This window comes from Nicotiana tomentosiformis, chromosome 9 (genome assembly GCF_000390325.3).
Source record: "Nicotiana tomentosiformis chromosome 9, ASM39032v3, whole genome shotgun sequence".
Lineage (NCBI taxonomy): Eukaryota > Viridiplantae > Streptophyta > Magnoliopsida > Solanales > Solanaceae > Nicotiana > Nicotiana tomentosiformis.
Window position 1 is genome coordinate 103,530,759 of NC_090820.1, and position 21,686 is coordinate 103,552,444.

At 36.2% G+C, this 21,686-nt stretch overlaps 1 long non-coding RNA gene across 1 annotated transcript; it reads right to left on the reverse strand.

Annotated features, from left to right (window-relative positions):
• Nucleotides 1-18,543: 18,543 nt before the first annotated feature.
• LOC117278182 (uncharacterized) lies at nucleotides 18,544-19,514 on the reverse strand. The gene is made up of 2 exons (XR_011411369.1): nucleotides 19,324-19,514; nucleotides 18,544-18,807 (listed from the first exon to the last, which is right to left on the reverse strand). It is a non-coding gene; the product is annotated as an uncharacterized lncRNA (long non-coding RNA).
• Between the last annotated feature and the right edge of the window lie 2,172 nt (nucleotides 19,515-21,686).

Sequence of the window (21,686 nt, forward strand, 5' to 3'; positions counted from 1 at the left end):
AAAATTCAAAAGAATTCGCAACAAATACCAATAAATTCAACAACTTTGTGCGTAACAATCAGAACGAAGAGGAGTTCCAAGATGATGAGGAAACGTCTTGAACTTTGGTGAATAGTCAAAATAAAAGCTAAAAGTAAGCAAGATCATGCTATAAGTTCCAATAGTCATTGGTGTTGTCTTTTCCTATTTTATGTGTTAAGTTATGTTTTATTAGGAAAAAATATTAGTACTAATTAAATAAAGATGTATTTATGGGACTAATTAAATAAAGATGTATTTATGGATATAGCTCTTGCTTTTCATATTTAATTTCAATCAAATACTACCGTAATATAGGTATTTGTCTATGGTTTTGTACTTTTATTTGCCAAAATGAACAATCAATTAGTTGTAACTATATATCTCGAGCTACATATGCTACGACTTAGGATTAATAATCTCAAGGTGTTTTAGTACTAATGAAATGTAATGATCCAGTCGGTCGTTTCGAGTATTACAAGCCCGTCTCCCTATTTACTGCTCAAATTGTGCTTTACGGTTGTTATTTGACTTGCCGGGGTGGAGCTTCAGTTATGCGGTCGATATGCGGACCGTAGACGTGTTATGCAGTCGCATATGTGACAGCAGATCTGCGTCGGGCTTCAATTTTTCTAATTTTGACCCAACCCTATTTCGATATATTGAGGCAAAGGGGCTCTTTTGGAGCAAAATTCTGATATTTTAAAGAGATGTGAGATCATCTTAAAGAGAGAAAGTGAAGACCTAGTCATTTGTCCATCAATTCTTGTTCAAGGTTTGACGATTTCATAAGGATCTTGCTAGGGCTTCAAAGAGGTAAGAATTTCTTCCCCCAATTCTTCAATTTCGAGTTTGGGGTAAAAGATGGGAGATTAAGAGTATGATCCTTAGGTGTGAGAGTATTATTTATTCATACACGTGCTAATAAGGTTTGTGAAAAGATTATTAAGTTCAAATGGGTAAAGATTGACTAATTCGCGAGGCAAGGGCATAGCAGAGTAAGAAATTATGCGGTTTGAGGTAAGTAACGCTTCTAAACTTGGTTCTGAGGGTATGAATCCCCGAATTTGGTATGATATAAATTGTTTGGAGGTGACACATACGATAGGTGATGAGCATGTGGACGTGCACCATAGAAATTGTGACTTGAATAAATCCTGTGAAGTTGAAAAATTAAAGAATCATGTTATTATTTGAACATTTTTTTACGTGTTAGGGAAATTGAGTTGAGGCTCTTATTAAAGATCATGTTTAGGCTACGTGCTGATATTTTGGAACCCATGGGGTCGTATTGCTGTTGAATTAATTATTTTAAAAATGTATATTTCATACTCAGTCATGTTCATCCATTGTGAGGGTATTTATGAGATCGGGGTTGCCCACCTACAGCAGGCCATATCGGCTTTATATATATGGAGGTGCCCACCTGCAACAGGCTTTAAAGACTTTATCATCATATAGATCGGAGATGCCCACCTGCAGCAGGCTATATCGGCTTTATATGACGCTTGGGATGAAGGAGCCCCTCTAGAGTCTCTACACACTCATAGTGAGCGTAGATGATTATATATATTCGGGATGCACTTCCTAGGGCATGGACTTGCCTTACTTATTTATATTATGATGAATTTCCATGGACATGGATCTTGTCCGTATCATTTACATTTGGGGATAAAGTTTCCAGGGCTGGATTGACCTTATACGCTACTGAGTGACTAACTGTTAGTCGATGTGAATATACATGTACGTGATGAAATATCCCTGGGCTGGATTGGCCATAAACAGTACCGAGTGACTGAATGAATTGTGAACAGTAGTACATGAGGTTTTCCACTGAGATGTCATATTCCTTATATCATACAGTATTGACCTATTTTTGCTTGTACTGAGTTTAACTGTTGAACTTGAAAGCATGCCTACATTTATGTACCATTATTTATGTACTTGACTGTGCCTGCAGAGCTCATCACTACTTTCAGCCCAGAGGTTAGTCTTGTTACTTATTGAGTTGGTTGTACTCATACTACACTTGTGTGCAGATCTAGGTGCTTTTGGATACGGCGACCGTTAGATCTCAGAGTGCTATCAGTTGGAGACAATCAAGGTAGCTGCCTGAAGTCCGCTGACCTTGACTCTCTTTCTTTCAGTTATTGTACTGTTCTATACTTCTAGACAGTGTTTTTATCAGTCAAACTTTGTATTCATATTAGATGCTCATGCACTCAGTGACACCAGATTTTAGGAGTGTTTATATTTGTATTTGTGAGATTCTTTCGCTGAATTTAATTATTATATTTTCAAATTTAAAAGATATGGTGGTTTACTGAAATTTTCGGCTTGCCTAGTATTGAGATAAGCTCCATCACGACAGGTGAGATTTTGGGTCGTGACATGAAAGATTATAGATACCCGTAAAATTATAACGATCCGACAGGTCGTTTTGAGCTTTAAGATTTCGTTTAGTGGTTTGAGGTCTTGAGTAGCTTTATATTGTGTATTATGACTTGTGTGCATGGTCGGATTTTCTTTTCAGTTGATTCGGAATGAAATTGGATGAATGATTCTCGCTTTAGAAGCTTAAGTGAAAAATATTGACCGAGGTTTGACTTTTATGAAAATGATCATGTAGCTATGTTTTGATGGCTTCGATAGATTCATATCATGATTTTAGACTTGGACGTATGCCCGAAATCGATTTCGAAGGTCCGTAGATTGACTTCATAGCTATCGTATTTGAATTTCTGTTTCAGGACTTGGAATAAGTTTGTTTTGTCATTTGGAACTTATCCGCAAAGTTTGGAGTCATTCCTATTGGATTTGATAGGAATCAGGTGAGCGGTTATGCTTTTACAAGTTCTTGAGTTTCATACTGAATTCATGTGTTTTGAGGTCCGATTCATGGTTTCGGATGATATCTTGATGATTTGATCGCACGAGCGAGTTCGTGTTATATTTTTAGACTTGTGTTGGTGTTTGGTTTGGATCCCCAAGGGCTCATGTGAGTTTCATACACGTTTCGAAGTGTTAGGAGAGTTTTAATGTTGCTAGTGTGAACAGGTGTTATAGGCCTCGCAAATGCGAGGTGGAAGATCACATTTGCGATGTTTGGCTTCGTCTGCTAGGTTCGCATTTGTGAACCCTGTATTCGCATTTGTGAAGGTGGTCTGGGTTCATAAGTGATCGCTTTTGCGAAGGTCCAAAGTTCTCAATTGCGAACCAGCCATCGCATTTGCTATGACAGCGGGGATGGGAAGAGCTTTGCTTTTGCAATAATTACTTCGCATTTGCGGGGTCCGTATTTGCGAACCCAGGTAGCATTTGCGACACCTGTGACAGGACAAAAGCTGAGGGACAAGATTTTTAGAGCCCGTTTGGACATAAGAAATTTTTTTCCTTTTTTCCAAAAATTTTTTACTTTTTTTCGAAATCAGCGTTTGTTCATAAAATGTTCAATTTTCACTTGAAGATGCATTTTGAAAATTTTTCGAAAATTTCAAAAAATTGTTTTTCAAATTTTTTACTCAAATTACTCACAAAACTTCAAAAATAACCCAAAATTATATTTATGTCCAAACACAACTCTAAATTTCAAATACCATTTTCACTTGAAAATTGTTTTCCTCTATTTTGGAACTTCACAATTCTTATGTCCAAACGCCCACTTAGTCTCATTTTCATATTTTGGAATCCTAGACTCGGTGGGAGGCGATTTGGAAAGGGAATTTTCATCTACAAACTTTGGGTAAGTGATTCTAGTCTCATTTTCATATTTTGGAACCCTAGACTCGGTGGGAGGCGATTTGGAGAGCGGATTTTTATCTAGAAAGTTTGGGTAAGTGATTCTAATCTATTTACAATAATATTCCATCAATATTTCTTAGATTTTAACATCAAAATCATGTGAATCAAAGTGAAAATTTGTGGAACTTTGTCAAATTTTTGAAAAATAAGAATTTGAGTTTTGAGAGTCGATTTGGACTCGGATTTTGAAACTAATCACATATATGAACTCGTGGGGTCATGGGTAGTCAAAATCTACCATTGGACCTGGGTTTTGACCGGACGGGACCGGATTTGACTTTTGAGTAATTGTATAAAGATTATAGCTTTAATTATTAGAATTGATTTGATCTCTTGCATTATTTGATGTTATTTGGTCTATTTTGGTTAGATTTGAGCCGAGTGGAGGTGAATTATAAAGGAAAAGCCATTTTAAAGTGTTGATTGAGGGCTTTTGAGGTAAGTATCTTGCCTAACATTGTGTGAGGGAACTACCCCATAGGGATTGATTGTTTGTACTATTTGAACTACGTGAAAGACGTGTACATGAGGTGACGAGTGTGTGCACGACTTATATGTACAAATTGATTGGTTTAGACTCTTATGTTCTTATGTACATTAAAATAAAGTTGTCTTATCATGTTAAATCCTCCATTACTAAATTTACCCTTACATGTCTTATTTGAGGTTGATTGGTTCACGTTGCACCCCTTTATCTCCGAAAATGCTCTTATATGCCTTATATGAAGTTGTTACCTCTTTCATTGCCATGTATCTCTTCCGTAGTTGATTATTCTTAATTGAAGTTATTGTTATCTTATCCATTGTTAAGTTATCCTTATTTGAAGCCATTGCTAAATGTTATCTCTCTTATTGTTGAGTTGTTTTTAATTGGAATCATTGTTGCATGATCTATCTTATCGTTGAGTCATTCTTATTGGGAATCATTATTACATGTTATATCTTCTAGTGTTGAGTTACTCTTATTTGATATCGTTGTTACACACTATCTCTCTCATTGTTGAGTTATACTTGTTGAAACTATTGTTACTTGTCATGTCTTTCATTGTGAGTTCGTTCTTCTATTTCTTTGTGTTTTGTATTTCTTGTGTTGATTTTCTTGCTGCACTCTAGTGTTATTGTTGTTGTTATTGTACTTAGTGTTGTTGAGCCGAGGAATATGTGTGATTGTGGTATTTGAATTATTTTAATAAATGTTGTGGCATGTGGGCATATGTGGTGCGAGTTGTTATATTGCGTTGTTATGTTTTTGGAAGACGTGACGTTGTTGAGAGGATTGTCGGGGTGTTCGTACGTGAGTTGTCTGTGCTATTATTATTATTGATATTTGCACATGTGGAGTGACAAGACGGACTACATATAAGTGGGGTTGCACATGTGGCGGGACCAGATGGGCATTTACTTTATTGTTGTGCACGTGGCGAGACAAGGGGGCTTCGTTTTCTTCATTGTTGTGTAGTGGTGTGAATACCTTGTGTGAGTTATGCATTTTACGTTTTGTTGTATTTTTTCCTATGTTCCATTCGTTGTCTCCGCTCTTACTCGTTGACTCGAGTTGTGATAGAACAGCTGCACAAGCATACATGTAATTAATCACTCATATTGGTTTAAGAAGATAAATCATGATGTTTATTGATCATTTGCATGTATTCTCGTTTACTTGCCTTCCATGTGAGAGTTGTACTATAAACACGTGAGTTGTTCGTGCAGTTATAAGTTATTATTATTGCTAGCACGTGAGTTGTCCGTGCGGATATGAGATATTGTCACTCCCTTAGCACGTGAGTTGTCCATTCAGATATGAGGTATTAATGGTATTGGCACGTGAGTTGTTTGTGCAGCACATGAGTTGTCCTTGTAGTTTTCATTTGTAATATGGGCACAAGATTCCAAGTGATTAGGGTTCGTGAATTGGGACTCGTGATTATTGATTATGAGGTGTGGTACCTTGGAAAAGTTCACAAATAAATCTTGTGTGAAAGCAGTTATTCTCATTGAGTTGTTACATGCTTTTCCTTACTTGGTTTCACCGGATCTTGACTGTATTCAGCTTACTCTATGGCGTTATTACCTATTTGTTCCTTGTTGCTAATTGTTGCTTCTATTTTTCCATTACAAGTATTGTTTTTGTTTTTACCATGCTTAGCTTTATATTGATATTGTTCCCTATTAGTTTCACATTTATACTTGTACATGTTATTATGCCTAGTAGGTGTCTTGACTATTCCTCATCACTACTCCACTGAGGTTAGTCTTGATACTTACTGGGTACCACCGTGGTGTACTCATACTATACTTTTTGCATATTTTTATGCAGATCTAGGTACTTCGGATTTTGTTGATCATTAGTTAGTTGATCGAGCATTGCTGCGGAGACTCAAGGTATATATGCCATCGCATTCGCAGGCATCGGAGTCATATTCTAAAATTATTTTGTATAGTTTATTTCTATTCTGGAACAATTGTACTTAGAAATTTCCTAATGAACTCAGTAAAGCTTATGACTTGTACTACCGGTTTTGGGACATTATGTATCTACCTTGGATTGTTGGATTATTATAGAAATTTTTGTTTCATGCTTAATAGTTATTTGGTTAAAATCTGTTATTAGATCAGTAAGTGTTAGTCTTACCTAGTCTTAGATACTAGGTGTCATCACGACGTCCTACGGAGGGAAATTGGGATCGTGACACATTGGTATCAGAGCTCTAGGTTCATAGGTGCTACGAGTTATAAGCGAGTTTAGTAGAGTCTTGCGGATCGGTACGGAGATATCTGTACTTATCTTCGAGAGGCTACGAAACTATTAGGAAACTTCACTTATTTCATTCCTATCGTGCGAGTTTATTTATTTCGGAGTTTGAGCCTTTGTCATTCTATTCTCTCACAGATGGTGAGAATACGACCTACAGTTACTAATGATTCTACCCCCAAAGCCGGTGTTGCTAGGGGCCGAGGCAGCGGCCGGGGAGGAGCACGTGCTACAACTAGAGCGCCTGTCAGAGTAGCAGTTGAGGAGCCACCAATAACTACGATTAGGGGACAGTCACCGGAGGCGCCCGTTGCTACCCCGGGACTTCAGAAGACTTTAGTGCAGTTCCTGAGCATGTTTGGTACATTAGCTCATGCGAAATTGATTCTGGTTGCACCAACTACTTCACATACTAGGAGAGGATCTCAGACTCCCGTCGCCCGTACTCCAGAGCAGCGAGTCCATGTTGGTCAGGTTCCAGGTGTCGTGCTAGCACAACCTGTTATTCCAGTACAGCCTGTTGTTTCGGTTCACCCGTAGTTAGGGCAATAACATATGAGGAGGAGCATCTTAGATTTGAGAGATTCAAGAAGTATCATCCTTCTACTTTCAGTGTCTTAGATTCAGAGGATGCACACGGATTTCAAGAGAAGTGTCATTGTATTCTCCGCAGCATGGGTATTAAGGAGACGAGCGAGGTTGCTTTTACTACGTTCCATATATCCGGAGCAGCATATCAGTGGTGGCGGGCTTACGGGGAGGATAGCCCAGCCGATGCAGCTTCACTTTCATAGACTCAATTTTCAGAGATGTTCTTGAGAGAGTTTGTTCCCCAGACCCTTCGAGATGCATGGCACGTGGGGTTTAAGCAGTTGCGCAGGGTACTATATTAGTGTCATAGTATGCAGTTAGATTTAGAGATTTGTCTAGGCATGCACCTGCTTTAGTTTCTACAATTAGAGAGCGAGTCCACAGGTTCATTGAGGGGCTCAGTTATGGTATTCGATTCAGCATGGCTCAGGAGTTGGAAATGGATGTTCCGTTTCAGCAGGTGGTAGAGACTGCTCGCCGATTAGAGGGAATGTGGGGCCAGGAGAGAGAGCGCATGGAGGCTAAGAGGCCCTGTGGACCGGGAGGATCTACTTATCCCTATTTTGGAGGCAAGGTATGTCATGGTAGAGGTTTTATGGGTCAGACAATTCAGTTTGCACTTCAAGCATCACGCAGTGTTTCAATTATCCATGGATCTTAGAGTACCTATACCAGACAGCTTCCACAGCCACGACAGCGGAGAGGTTGCTTTGAGTGTGGAGATACCAGCCACATGGTGATAAATTGTCCTAGACACTGGACAAATGTGTCACAGTGGGGTATTCATGCTATGAGTTCTGCTCTAGTTGTTGATATACTTGCACCGCCAGCTTGGGGTGGAAGTCAGGCGAGTAGAGTTCACCCTAGAGGCAGAGATTGGGCCCATTGTTCTGCTCTTCTTGTACAGTTTCAGTTGAGTATAGAGATGCATTTGTGATACTTTGATCTGGTCCCATTAATTGGTAAGATTCATCCTACCTTACATCAGATATGGTTGTGTTTTATGATCCCGGTACTCTGTTCATGTATTCATGCCTATTGAGAATTTTATTGTGATAGCCCGTGTCTATCATTCTGATTTGGTTCCTATTATAGGTCATGAGACTTGGGTGGACTTTCTGTTAGTTAAATACAATAGGTTTTGACGTGATTCCTAGGTGGTTTGGGCACGATAGATGATTCGGGTGTTCTATAGGTATGCGAAGTTTGTTTCGTGATGTGTCTTTGCTTCTATGGGGTTAGTTGGTAGAGTGTCTTAGTTGATAAGATGTTTATTTTACTTGTAATTCCGAGTTAAAGAGTGTTCCTGATTGATAAGTATGTTTGTGCTGTCGCGGATGGGTCATATTAAGGTAAGATTTGTTGTGGTTGTTGCGTGTATCTTGCTTCTTCCTTGAGGATTGGATCCGCAGTACGGTATCAGTGGGGAGTTGTGCATGTTTGTCTTGTTTAAAAGTTCTCTTATGTGTTCCTCTTTTCCTATCTAGTCATATCCGAGATGTGCTTGTTGGGTTTGGATTGCGATATATGTGCCCAGGTGGTGTTTGAGGTCGCTTGTTGATCGGATGAGTAGTTATGAGTTTTGCATGTTTCATGCTTTTATTTGCAGCATTGTGAAGTTTTGGAACAAGGTTCTAGTCGATATGAGTCTGTTTGCCGGAATCAGGTTTGGTAATGGGCGGTTATTGCGATCAGAGTTGTTGCTATGGCCATATGGATGATGTGTTATGTCGTGTGGTTATATCTTGTGGGTGTATGCATGAGCCTTTGTAGCTAGTTAAAGGCTTTACACTGTGTTTGTGTGATAATAAGGCCCTTGGTAGATGTGGAGATTTGATTCTAAGGCTTATCGGCATGAGTGGAAGAAATAATTTGCGGTTGAGATAGTGTTGTCAGGCTTGTGTGGATTGGGGTAACGTAGGATCACCCATGTGTATGTGCACGATGAGTTCATACAGTGATTTGATGGCTTGGGAAAGATTCTTGGAATGTTCGAGGATGAACGTTTGTTTAAAAGGGGGAAAATGTAACGACACGACCGGTCGTTTTGAGGTTTAAGATTCCATTTAGTGGTTTGAGGTCTTGAGTAGCTTCATATTGTGTATTATGACTTACATGCATGGTCGGATTTCATTTTCAGATGATTCGAAATGAAATTAGATGAATGATTCTCACTTTAGAAGCTTAAGTGGAAAATGTTGACCGAGGTTTGAATTTTATGAAAACGATCCCGTAGCGGTGTTTTGATGGCTCCGATAGGTTCGTATTGCGATTTTAGACTTAGGCATATGCCCGGAATCGATTTCGGAGGTTCGTAGGTTGACTTCATTGCTATCGTGTTTGGATTTCTATTTCGGGACTTGGAGTAAGTCCGTCTTGTCATTTGAAACTTGTCCGCAAAGTTTGGCATTATTCCGAGTTGATTTGATAGGAATCAGATACACGGTTGTATTTTTAAAAGTTCTTGAGTTTCACGTTGAATTCATGTGTTTTGAGGTCTGATTTGTGATTTCGGATCTTATCTTGATGATTTGATAGCGCGAGCGAGTTCGTGTTATGTTATTAAACTTGTGTTGGTGTTGGGTTTGGAAGCCCGAGTGCTCGGGTGAGTTTTGTACGCATTTCGGAATGTTTGGGAGAGTTTTAATGTTGCTGGTGTGAACATGTGCTGCAGGCCTCGCAAATGCAAGGTGGGAGATCACATTTAGGATGTTTGGCTTAGTCTGCTAGGTTCACATTTGCGAACCCCGTGTTCGCATTTGCGAAGGTGGTCTGGGTTCACCACTGATCGCATTTGAGATCATCTTGATAACTTTTCCGAAGGTCCAAAGTTTGTAATTGCAAACCAGTCGTAGCATTTGCAATGACAGGAGGGATGGGAAGAGTTTCGCTTTTGCGATAATTACTTCACATTTGCTGGGTACGCATTTGCGACACCTGCGGCTGGACAAAAGGTGAGGGACGAGATGTTTCGTCTTATTTTCATAATTCGGAACCTTAGACTCGGCGGGAGGCGATTTGGAGAGGGGATTTTCATCTATAAACTTTGGGTAAGTGATTCTAATCTATTGCTAATCATATTCCATCAATATATCTTAGATTTTAACATCAAAATCATGTGAATCAAACTGAAAATTTGTCAAGTTTTTGAAAAATAACAGTTTGAGTTTTTGACAGGGCGGGCCCAGATTTGACTTTTGTTGACCTTTGAGTAATTGTGTAAAGATCATAGCTTTAATTATTGAAATTGATTTCTCTTGCATTATTTAATGTTATTGAGTCTATTTTGGTTAGATTTGAGCCGAGCGGAGATGAATTGTAAAGGAAAATCTAGTTTAGAGTGTTGATTGAGAGCTCTTGAGGTAAGTATCTTGCCTAACATTGTGTGGGGAAACCACCCCCTATGGATTGGTTGTTTTTATTATTTGAACTATGTGAAAGATGTGTACACGAAGTGACAAGCGTGTGCACTACTTATATGTGAAAATTGACCGGTTTAGATTCTTAGGTTATTATGTACATTAAAATAAAGTTGTCTTATCATGTTAAATCCTCCATTGCCAAATTTACCCTTACATGTCTTATTTGAAGTTGGTTAGTTCAAGTTGCACCCCTTTATCTCCAAACATACTCTTATATGCCTTAATTGAAGTTGTTACCCCTTTCATTGCCATGTATCTCTTCCGTAGTTGATTATCCTTAATTGATGTTATTGTTATCTCTTCCAATATTGACTTATCTTTATTTGAAGCCATTGCCACATGTTATCTCTCTTATTGTTGATTATCTCTCCAATTGCTGAGTTACTCTTATTTGACATCGTTGTTACACACTATCTCTCTCATTGTTGAGTTATTCTTGTTGAAACCATTGTTACTTGTCATGTCTTTCATTGTGAGCATGTTCTACCAATTCTTTGTGTTTTGTAATTCTTGTCTTGATTTACTTGCCGTACTCTCGTGTTATTATTGTTATTGTTGTACTCGGTGTTGTTGAGCCGAGGACTATGTGAGATTGTGGTATTGGAATTGTTTTGAGGAAATGTTGTGGTATATGGGCACATATGGTGCGAGTTGTTATATTGTGTTGTTATATTTTTGGCACACGTGATACTGTTGAGAGGATTGTCCGGGTGTTCACACGTGAGTTATCCGTACTATTATTATTATTGATATATGCACATGCGGCATGACAAGGCAAGCTATATATGTGGATTTGCATATGTGGTGAGACAAGGTGAGAATATTATTATGCACATGTGGCGATATAAGGCGGGCATTTACTTTATTGTTGCGTACGGGGTGAGACAAGGGTGCTATGTCGGGGTGATTTGTGATGACTTGTGATGGCCTAGGGGCATTGTTATTGATGATATTTGTGTAGTGATGTGCCTACCTTGTGTGAGTTATGCATTTTACGTTTTGTTGTGTTGTTTTCTATGTGCCATTCATTGTCTCCGCTCTTACTTGTTGACTCGAGTTGTGATAGAACCCTTGCACAAGCAAACACCTAATTAATCACTCATATCGGTTTAAGAAGATAAATCCTAATATTTGTTGATCATTTACATGTATTCTCGTTTACTTGCTTTATGTGTGAGAGTTGTACTATTGACACGTGAATTTTTCATGCGGTTATGAATTATTGTTATTGCTGGCATGTGAATTGTCCGTGCGGATATGAGATATTGTAACTCCCTTAGCACGTGATTTGTCTGTGCAGATATGAGGTATTAATGGTATTGGCACGTGAGTTGTCCGTGAAGAATATTAGTTGTCCGTGCTGTTGTGATTGTAATGTGGGCATAAGGTGTCAAGTGATTAGGGTTCGTGAATTGGGACTCATGATTTGTGATTATGAGGTATGGTACCTCGCGAAAGTTCTCGAATAAATCTTGTGCGAAAACGGTTGTTCTCATTGGGTTGTTACCTATTTTTCCTTACTTGGTTTCATCGGACCTTGACTGTATTCAGCTTACTCTACGGCGTTATTACCTGCTTGTTCCTTGTTGCTAATTGTTGCTTCTAGTTTTTCATTGCAAGTATTGTTGTCGTTTTTACCATGCTTACTTTTATATTGATATTGTTCCGTGTTAGTTTCATATTTATACTCGTACAGGTTATTATGTCTAGTAGGTGTCTTGACTGTTCCTCGCCACTACTCCACCAAGATTAGTCTTGATACTTACTGGGTACCACCGTGGTGTACTCATGCTACACTTTCTGTATATTTTTGTGCAGATCCAGGTACATCGGAGTTTGTTGATCATTAGCTAGCTGATCAGGCATTGTTGCGGAGACTCAAGGTATACTTGCCATCGCGTTCGTAGGCCTCTGAGTCACCTTCTGAAGTTATTTTGTATAGTTTATTTTTATTCCGGAATAATTGTACTTAGAAATTTCCTAGTGAACTCAGTAGAGCTTATGACTTGTACTATCGAATTGAGATGTTATGTATCTACCTTGGATTGTTGGCTTATTATAGAATTTTTTGTTTCATGCTTAATAGTTATTTGGTTAAAATATATTATTAGATAAGTAAGTATTAGGCTTACCTAGTCTTAGAGACTAGGTGCCATCACAACGTCCTAGGGAGGAAAATTGAGGTCCTGACATAAATTAGCTGACAATGCATATATTGTTCCGAACACCATGTAACAGCAACAACAACAACAAACACAGAGTAATCCTACAAGTGGGGTTTGCGAAGGGTAATATGTACGTTGACCTTACCCCTACCTTCAAGGAGGAAGAGAGGTTATTTTTGAAATACCCTCGGCTTATGAAAGATAAAAGGAAGGGCAGCAACAAGCACACCAATTAGAAAACCGAAGTAAAAATACATAGACACAAAACGAAAACTCAGTATTGTAATCAGAACGCCATATCTTGCCTAATCATCTCTCCCCAATACTTTTTCGGCCTACATCTACCTCTCCTTATACCCTCAAGGGTCAACCTCTCACACCTCCGAACACCACGGGAATAAAGAGATGAAAATCCCAAGGTGTTCAGCATAATGGGAACAGAGAGAAGATAATTACCATATTATTTGTTGTGTCAATTTTCTGTTTACTTTAAGTTCTTTTAACTACTTTAATTTATGTATTTTAATTTTATTCTGTACGTCCTCTTTCACTTAAATAAAGTATTCCCGTCACTTTAAAAAGCCATTCATTTTAGAGTACACGCGTTGCGCACTTCTTAGATCACTAAATACAAACTTAATAAAAGTCATGTTATAGATATTATTAAAATAATGTGTTTGAAGTACTAAAGAGAATTAGTGAAAAAATATTGAGTTCTTGAAAAAGATGAATTATTATTGATCCTATTTATCTAAATCCTAAAAAAAATGAGTGTTATTACATTAATATAGTAGTTAAATTCAAAGTAATTGAATATCTCTTTGTAATGATTTTTCTTACCGAGTTTTCATATTCAGATTTGAAATTTTTCATAGATTTTTTATTTTTTTTGGAATTTATAGACAAAATACATTCTGAGCTAATGATTATAATTAATATTGTAATAGAATTGAACTTTCAATTGAGTTAAAGAATAGAGATAACACACCTTAATAGTCTGATACAAGATATTTGGATTTTAACAATATCTATATCTGAAAAACAATAATACAGTCAACCCTCTCTATAACAATCTCGCCTGTTCCAATATTTTTTGGCTCTTATATAGTGAATGGCTGTTATACACTACTATTTGACGTTTAAATATTTTTTGGATGTTATAGATAAAGGTTATCCAAAAATCAATTTTTTCCTCTTTTAATGTTACATATAAAAGATAAGAAAACTATTCAAATTTTAAAATCTCAAAAGATATGCATATTTCACTAGTTAAATATAGCAGAAAACTAATACATTATTAATAAATTCTGTCACGACCCGAAATTTTCACCTTCGGGGCCGTGATGGCGCCTAACATTTCACTCGTTAAGAAAGCCAGTGTTAGAGTAAATCTTATGCCATTTTAAACAATTCAAGTAATTAAAACCAATTAAACTGAAATAATGTGCTTAAAGGTATAACAACCAAAATATCTAAGTACAACCCCGGATTTGGAGTTACAAGTGTACGAGCTACTAGAAGTTCTACAAATAGAGTCTGAAATAAATACAATTGTTTCGAATAAAATGAACAGTAAATGAGGAAAGAGGAAGGGGACTTCAAGGTCTGCGGACGTCAACACCTCTACCTTGAGTTTCCAAATGTGATAATCTGAGCTGATGCACCTCACGTACAGTTGGGACCAGTACCAAAATCTATACAAGAAGTGTAAAGTGTAGTATGAATACCACCGATCACATGTACTTTGTAAGTACCGAGCCTAACCTCGATGAAGTAGTGACGGCCTGTACGCAATATAAAATAAAGACCGAAAAGAAAGATACGGTAACGAATTAAAATAGTTAACATATGAAAGTAATTCAATCTCCGAAGGAAAATCAGTAACTACCAGAAATACCAATCCTTAGAATCTCGTATGAAAATAATGAAAATCAACACACTACAATAAGGAATAGAAAATACATAGATTGTTGCGGCGCACAACTCGATCCCACCGTACAACGCAATCCTCCCTTATTCCACCATAATAATATCAACAATAATAAATATATATATATATATATATATATATATATATATATATATATATATTGCGGCGCGAAACCCGATCCCACCATATAATCAAAAATTAATACCATAATTCACCTATATTTCACCATATCAATCCACCCTTATTTTTCCTGTTGTGGCGTGCAACCCAATCCCACCGTATCAATATAAGTTCACCTTTATTTTACTATATCAATCCACCCTTATTTCACCTATTGCGGCGTGCAACCCGATACCACCGTACAATATGAATAAATCAATAAGTGCATTTAACTTAACAACTTAAATCACAAGAATCCTCTATGATTAATGGATATGAAGCAGAAACAGAAAGGAAATCTTGTCTCAAATTAAGAATCCAGTATAATGAATACTAAACAGCAAGACAATTCAAATAAATGATAACTAAGGGTACAAGTAAGTCATTTAAGGCAAGTAGCAGTAAGTCATGAAAGCATGGGAGAATCTAACATCTTTAACACGAGAATAATAAGTGACAAGTAGCAAATAAAGTCATGGAAACCATTTAAAGCACATAACAGTTAAGGCATGAAAGGGAATAATTAATGAAATGCGGAAAATCAGGGAAACAAGTAATTCGGCAGCGTATAAGCACTCGTCACCTTGCATATACGCCGCAATATATGAATTTCCCATAGCACATAGTTCAAGGGTTCCTAATTCTCTTAAATTAAGGTTAACCCAACACTTACCTCACTCCGCATTTAACTCAAAATTCAACCACGACCTTGCCTTTCGAATAAGTCTCCAAACCAAAAATGTCTAACAAATTATTGACCAAATGATTCAAAAAAAGCTTTAGAAGCTACTCATGAAGGAAAGAGATTCAATTTAGATCATTATTGAAAAATCCAACAAAAGTCAAGCCCCGTGCCCGCATGGTCAAAATCCAAAATTCGGAACAAAATCCGATTACCCATTTACCCCCAGTCCGGTTATGTAATTTGTTTCGAAATCCAACCTTAATTCGGGGTCTAAATCCCAATTTTTCTAAAACCCCTAATTCTACCCAAATCCTCAATTTCTACCATGAAAATTCTAAATTTAATGATGAAAACTTAGGAAACGTAATGGGTAATTGAAATAAAGTAGATTAAGGTTACTTACCAAAGGAATTAGGATGAAAAGCTCTTGGAAAAATCGTATCTAAGGTGTTTAGGGTTGAGAATTTGAAAGAATGAGCTAAAATCCCGTCTATCTCAGCTTTTGATAGCATTTGCGATGATTTGTTCGCAAATGCAACCTTTTTGATCTCATATGCGATCAAAGCTGACCCAACCCATCTTCGCAATTGCGAGCATGACAACCATTTGATTCTTCGCAAATGCGAACACTGGCCTCGCAATTGCGAGGTTAGAGACCTACACCAGAACAGATTTTTCACTAGTTATTTTCTAAGTTCAAAACCACTCCTAAGCCTATCCGAAACTCACCCGAGCCCTCGGGGATCCAAACCAAATATGCACACAAGTCCAAAATTATCATACGAACTCGCTCGCATGATTAAAATACCAAAAGAACACCTAGAACTACGAATCAGATACCAAAACGAATGAAAGTTTTAATGATACTTAAGAACTTTTATTTTTAACAACCGGGCGTCCGAATCACGTCAAATCAACTTCGTTTTACACTAAATTTTACAGACAAGTCAGAAATATAGCAGTGAACCTATACCAAGTTCCAGAACTAAAATTCGGATCCGGTAGCAATAAAGTCAAACTTCGGTCAAACTTAAATTTTTTTTAAACCTATAAACATTAAATTGTCAACAAATTGCGATAAATCAAGCTAGGGACTTCCGAATTCGATTTTGGGCATACGCCCAAGTCCCAAATCATGATACGGACCCACCGGGGTCGTCAAAATACTAATTCGGGTCCGTTTGCCCAAAATGTTGACCGAAGTCAATTCAAATAAGTTTTAAGGCACGATTTCGCATTTTACTCAATTTTTCACATAAAAGCCTTCCGAAAAAAGACACGGACTGCGAATGCAAATCGAGGAAGGCTAAACAGAGCTATTTGAGGTTTCAAATCACAGAATTAAGGGTTAAACTATAAATGACCTATCGGGTCATCACAAATTCATAACTACACCAATACATATTTAAACGCTAAGGCAGACATTTCAAAGCTACCTAAAAAATAAATTCTTTCAAGATTGATGGAAGAACTTTGTAATTGTAGCTTGTTTCGTAGATTTTATTCTCTTACTAATATAATGCTTGAATTGGCGAAGGTTCGTATCCAAATTTTCAGCAAAAAGGTATCCAATGGCTTTCCCTTGAAAACAATCTAAGAGCTTAACAGTTAAATTTTCTATCTAAATATTTTTTGGAATTTGTCCAATAGAAAGGATATCATGTGCAAATCTTCAAATTTTATATATTATGCAAGATTGAAACTTTGTTTAATAAAAAAGTTTGTGTGTATATTTTTAGAATTATTAGTAGTAATCTTATAAATTTTATATGGTTGTTATAGAGGACTAATTTTACAAAGAGCGTTTTGCTATAAATATGGTTATTCCTGTTATAGGTAAAACGTTATTATAGAGGGGTAAAATATAACATAAAAAATCGGTTCTGAGAAAAACTTGACTTTTATAGTAAATGGTTGTTATATAGGGATGTTGTTATAGAGAAGTATGATATATAAGATTCTCAATGACTAACAACAATTCTCTTACCTAGAATAATATATGTATAGCAATTAACTTTCGTTTGCAAAGAAACTTTGTATATTTTTAAGATCACCACCTTGTCTAATATATATGATACCAAAATTTTGACTGGTTTTAAAGTTTTAAATATTAGAAAAGTAAATTAAATTATCATTTTGTCCAATGTAAATTTTTTTAAAAGGTAAAAAAAAGATAAAATAATATATAACTAAGGAGTTTCATACTTTTAATATAGTACTAATCTCTACTTACGTCTATCTCTCGCTAATAATTAAAAAATAACATGTCAAACATTTCTCCCTCCTATTTTGTATTAAAAATTAAATATCCTATCTAACAACAACAACAACAACCCAGTATAATCCCACTAGTGGGGTCTGGGGAGGGTAGTGTGTACGCAGACTTTACCCCTACCCTGGGGTAAAGAGACTATTTCCAATAGACCCTCAACATTCTTCCCTCCAAGAACTCTCCACCTTGCTCTTGGGGTGACTCGAACTCACAACCTCTTGGTTGGAGGAGGGTGCTTACCATATTATAGACATTTTCACGGCATTTCTCAAAATATGCCAACTAAGCAAGGACTTTAGAAAGACCATGTCACTTTATCCTTTCAATTATTAACTTACTAGTCAATTATTTTGTTAAATTTAGAAATATACTTTTCATAACTTTAGTCAATATATATAGAAGAAATAACTTTTTCATGTTAAAAAAAGAAAGTCTTTTCAAGATATTTATGTGTGTTTGTGTGGGAGGGGGAAGGTGTGAGCGTATATATGTACAAATGTGTGATTTATATGATAAGTAGGTATTTTCATTTATCATAGTGCAAATATAATGCATCCTACATAAATTCCTTAAAGAAGCTTTTCTGAGATAGTATAGTTGATCTTTCTGAAATCATTAATTGAGACATCGTAAGTAAAAATAGCTCATGCGAAGCTAAGTTTCATTGTTGACATGGGGTCCTTGATACTTGTAAGGATTTTTAAAAGGTAAATTTCATCACTAAACTACTAATTACCATACAAATAAAAGTATTTATTTCTTTCTTTTGTACATTGAGAGTAAAGTTATACAAATGAAATATATACTTTTTTAGTTAGCAGCAAAAAGTCTTTTTAGGCAACAAACCGAGCTAGTATACTGTATATGGAAGTATGCAACCAAGTGTAATAGTTACACCAGCAATGATATTTTCAGCTTCCTTGTTCTTCCCCACAATCAAGAAGTAGATGCCCTAAAATTATTTTGTTGCTCTTGTTATCACGAATTGCATCCCAAATATCAATTCCACCTCCTATAACCATTCATTAGAAATTAAGTTGAAGAACTATATTATAGAAATTATATATCCAGACCAGGATTTCAAATCCCTTTTAAACAATAAATTAAACTTACACTTGTAAAATGCAAAAGCCGGAGTACAGCACAATTAAATAAGTACAAGCTTGAGTTTATGATTTATAACAATATTGAGTTCATCCAACATCTACAAAGAAATTCAATCATTTATTAGCTATGTACAATATTGAATTTATCTAATCCATCTATAGAGAAATTAAGTCATTTTAGCATATTTTAACACTGTTCAAAATTTTTATGGTCATGTACTCACGTATATTTGGCTAAATTCAAAACTAATAGTATCAATTTAAGTAAAAGTCATACGTAAATTCAACACAAATCTAAACACGCACGAGTACATACTCATAGAGAAAAATGATAACTTTTTTCAAACATAACATCAAATTCTATGGCATGCGCAAAACTGAAGCAAATAATTCTCGATCATTAACTAATAAAAAAAGATTACATGTAGTCTTCGGTAAATAATCTTCAAAATTTGGGGACGTACTTAATGTCATCTACATTTTCTGCTTATCAAGAAGAGGAACAAAAAATCAGAAGAGCAAAATGAAGATAAACTAAGATTTTGTTCTCTTCTTTAGTTTCTAAATAGTAATAATTCTATACATTTCTCAGTGTTTTAAGATTAGTTCTATTCTCAAGCTTCAAAATCACCAAAAATTAGAAAAGAAAAAACAATTTTGTTTTTTTTTTAAAACAATAAGATAACAATTATGCACAATTCTCAATGTTCAAAAGCCAATTATATTCTCAAGCACAATGGATCAAATTGTTAACCTTGTTTCATCTACCTACTCAATTGTATCAAAAGCAAATGTCACCCGGTTTACTGTATTTTGTACTATTGGAACTCATATATGTTACAAAATCAAAATTAAATAATAAAAATTTTATATAGTAGAAGAGAAAACTCTTAGAAACCGATGGTTTAATATTTCCCCTCTTTTACTTCCTTTTCTTTGTTCTTTTGGCGGAATTCATTAGTTGAGGAAAGTAGAATATATCGAAGGGGAAAAAGAAAGTGTCTTGGAGGGGAAACAGGAAAAATCGAAAAGGTGGAACCTTGTTGTTGTTCTCCACATGGAGATTTCTTTCCACTTGACAGAGATATTATGCCGCTTGTCGAGAAAGTCGCACCTTCCGATATGTATAAGATGTAGTTGTAATTTTACACCAATTAGGAGAAAACGTCAAAAAAATCCTGTAAAAAGATAAATAGGATTCCTTGTTTGTAAGACATGCCACATCACCTACCCAAAGCCCCTCAATTATATATATATATATTTAGATTCTCCTTTATGTCCAATATTTTCGTTTAAATAATATTTTCTTCTTGTCTTCCTTTAAGAAAAGAGGCGTAGGATACATGATATTCACATTTGTACGATCATATTAAAATAAACTCACATTTAATAATTAATGTGCTCAATAGGTCCAATCCCATGCAAGTTAACTACTACACCCTAGGGGTAGAGAGGTTGTTTCCGATAGACCCTCGGCATCCTTCCCTCCAAGAACTCCCCACCTTGCTCTTGGGGTGACTCGAACTCACAACCTCTTGGTTGGAAGTGGAGGTTGCTTACCACTAGAGCAACCCCTCTTGTCGTGCAAGTTAACTACCTAAATGGAAATTATTGTCATGTTTAAAAGGCCATCGATGTATTTTGACTTGAATAACAAAGATTTTATAGATGATGTAAAACATAATTAAATATATTCATATTTTGGACGTCTAACAATGTTAGTTTGAGCGCCTTTATCGATTACTATAGAACTTGGTTCGTTACCTTACTCCTTAAGAGTAAGCAAAAATAAATAGTAAAGTAAAGAATTTTACGTGAAAAATCACCCGGCTCAAAGGTACAAAAACCACGACCTACCACGTAGTATTTTACCTTCAACTTCACTAAAATAATGAGCCAAATGTATCGATTATAAATCTATAACTCAATACTCTCCAGTTCTTCTCCTTCAACTATTTGACTTACAAGTTACTCTAACTTGCAAAATCAAACACTCACTCCAACTTACTGATTGTATATGACACTTTGATTACAACTCGATTTCCTAAAATATATTTACTAGTCTGACTCAAGAAGAACACAAACACTGGTACTCGACTTGAGTATATAAAATGTAGTTCTTCATTTGATGTACAAAATGATGATTTCAGCAGTCCAAAAAGATAATATTTAACTTCCCTGGACTCCGAGATCTTTTAGGAGTCATATGCGTAATCAGCTTCTCGTTTGATAGGACTCCTACTGGTCGAAGGACTCCACAATTCTTGGGACTCTTCTCTCTAATATATGCAAGCATATATTTTTGGATAACAACTCTTATCATGTTTAGCAGTCCTCTTCCAACGATCTCAGATGTAAGGCCCCGTTAAAAAATTCCTAATGATTTAAGATTTTAAAGTGCGCCAGCGGTATTTGGGAATAACATATTTGAGTATTAAAGGAGACTCATGGGATAGAACCACATCATTTTGAAATTAAAGTATGTGTTTAAGGTGTGTTAGAATATACTAAGGAGTTTTGTGAATGGCAAGAATTGGTGTGGAACAAGTTGGATACATTAAGTGGAAAGAATGTCTCAATTCGCACAATATCTTATTTCAAACGCATGCTTCTACCAAACTATAAAAACTTAGGAGGTGATCTACCTAATAAATTAAAGCCATTTGAGTCTAGTTTCCAACGCATTAAACCGTTCATCATTTGGATATTTCTACAAAAAGCTAAGGCCATTTTACCGGACCTATGCCATATACGCGACCAGATGTGCGACCACACATATTAGAGG